This window comes from Equus quagga, chromosome 16 (genome assembly GCF_021613505.1).
Source record: "Equus quagga isolate Etosha38 chromosome 16, UCLA_HA_Equagga_1.0, whole genome shotgun sequence".
In the NCBI taxonomy this organism is placed as follows: Eukaryota; Metazoa; Chordata; class Mammalia; order Perissodactyla; family Equidae; genus Equus; species Equus quagga.
Window position 1 is genome coordinate 76,249,464 of NC_060282.1, and position 2,831 is coordinate 76,252,294.

Here is a 2,831-nt window from a genome sequence, read left to right on the forward strand (position 1 = left end):
AATCTCGTGTCGTTCATTCTTAATTAGCCCACGTTTAAACATAACTCTAGACAGAAGACAATGTGGATCTTACAAAATATAAGGTAAGATATATGTCTGAGAAAAATACACTCCTGACACAATTAACACCATTATGGATTCAAGCATTTTTGGTGATTCTGACACTCCCAGAAAGCAAAAATAATAATACCAGCAGAAACTTACATAGTGCCCATTATGTACCAGGCATGTAAGATGAAAAGAAACAAAGATATGAATTTAACAGTTTTGGAATGAAAACAACCTTTAAAGTTGAAATAAAAATTCTCAAGTCCATTTTCACTTCCCATCACTTTAAGCCTAGATAAGCAATTAACTTCAGTAACTCTCACCTTTTTTTTATGAGGGAAGCAGTGGTGGTTAAAATATTATAAATAATGTATTTATTTGCAAAGTGCCTGGAATTTTAAAAACGCATTGAGGACAAAGCACAGTATTATTATAACATTCTTCCATATATTACATGGAAGCACATATATACAGCTAAGCAGACAGAATCCTGTCACTTCTCAAAGGGAAAAATTCGGTCAATGGCAAAGACCCTACACTTTTAAACTTTCCAACAACTGAAACACAGCAGGACAAAAGAAATTTAAAAAACCCACAAACTGTACCACTCTGAAGACCCATATGGGAATTTCAAGCTGGGGATCGCTGGTGGCCAGGTGACAACACGATCATGACCGGAAAAATAACTCAATGCCAAAATCTTCTTGTGGTAGGTCAGCAGCATCATTTTTTACATGAAAATGACATTTCATCTATAAGGCAGAACCAATGTGTTTTGTTTGAGACACAACATTTATACAGATATCAAAATTACAGTGAACTAAGTGAAAGTTGCTTTGAAGGAATCTACACAGTCAACAGTATAAATGAGGCTGGGAGTGCACACGTGTATTTAGTCCATTGAAAAATACTAAGACAAATGGTATTTTATAATATGGCTGGGAAAAGCTGTTTTTTAACCTTGAAAAACCTACCATATTCCACATTATATATTCACAGCATTAGCTCTTTTAAAAATAGAAACTCCTGAAGAGAACAGAATCAGAAAACCAGAGGGCCTAAAAACTGTAGTACATCCTCTTTACAAAACATATATAATTTTCCATTAATACATAAAGTAGATCAAAGCCTCTAATAGTAATCTATAACCGTAAAGAGTTGATGTGTATTTCTCCTTTTTCCATGCATATCTTTATACTAATGAAAAAATGTACCCTACCATATAAATATTTTTTCCACTCAAGAATTATCTTGAACATATTAGTTTGTGATTAAACTTAATACATTTCTTAAAGGAATAAAAAAAAAAACCCTCCATAGTTTAACATTTCTTTCTTATCTGAAACAGGTTTAAATAAAAATAATTTAAGCTTTCACACTGTAAAATAGTAAAATGAATCTAAACTTCAGAATACGCTAAATTTAGCATCTTAAAATTTAAAAAATAAGGAGTCGAAGGGCTCTAGGTTGGAAAACCTTTTTCTGAAAAACTCGACCAAGAGGATAAGAGGTTCATTTCCATCTTAATTTGTGCTTCTAATCACTCTGAATTCCACTTGCAATGTAGACAGTTAAGAAAAAAATCAGCTTTAAAAAGCAATTCTCGTCTTTAAACGCACAATCTTCGGAGCCGCACGGAGCGTCCGTATCAGCAGGCTCCTCCCGCTCCTGGGGAAAACCCTGCCTAATAGTTATGACATACTGTAATACTCACAAGGTGGTTGTAGAAGTATAAACACGACTGGCGTTATCTGATTGGCTGCTGGTGATGTAACACCCATGTCAATACTTCCCAGTGAACGCACGTGTTCGACCTTTTATTTAAATTTCCATTTCATCACAGCAATAAGACACTCGGGGCGGTGCATTTTCTGTGAAATGATGACCGCCTGGGGCCCGAGGTGCTGCTCGCGCACACAATGCATCCGACGACGAGGTGTCCGTGCTCGGCACCTCCTCGCGTGAAAGGCACCGCCTGGTCCAGTCTTTGTGCAGGAACAAAATAAGTTCACTTCCCCGGGCACCGCCGCCCGCCCCCAGCCAAACGCCGGGCTGGAGCGCAGCTGCCACCAGTGGCACAGTTATTTGCAAAGTCCCAGGTGAACTCGTGGCGCGGCCGGGACAACGCGCGTCCCGGGCGCGGGGAGGTGCGTGCGGCCGGGCGGCGGCCCTGACACTCGCCAGCTGTCCGGCCTCCGCGCAGCCCGGCCCGGCCCGGCCGCACGCGCCCGCCCCTCCCCGAGACCCCCGGCCGGCCGCCCGGCCTTTGTCCCCCCGCCCGCGGCCGACTTCCTTCCCCCCGGCCGCACCCCCGCCCCCAGGCCTGAGCGCCGCCCGGCCCCTTTCCCGGTCCCCTGGCGCCCCCACCCCAGCCGGCCCAGCCCAGGCCCAGCCCCCTCCCCCCGCCGCCCCCACCCTCTCCCCCTCCAGCGGTTACTGCTACCCCGGTGCATTGTGGGCGCACGGTCCGTTGTTCATTTGCCATTCGACCTCCGCCGGGGCCTGGTCGGACGGAAACGCTCCGCCGGCTTTATTGTCGGCTCGCGATGTGGCGGCGGCCGGCCGCGTAGCGCGCCTCGGAGCCGGCGGCGGCGGCGGCGGGAGTCGGCGGCGCGCCGGAGGCAGGCTCGCCGGGGGAGGCTCGGTGTGCGCGCGGCTGGCGAGCGGGGCAGCGGCGGGGCGCCCGCACTCCGCCGCCTCGCAACTTCGGAGGCCCCGCGCGCCCGGCTCTGCTCGTCGCCTCGCCGCCGCCGCCCCCTTCTCCGCGCGGGACGCCGCCGGGG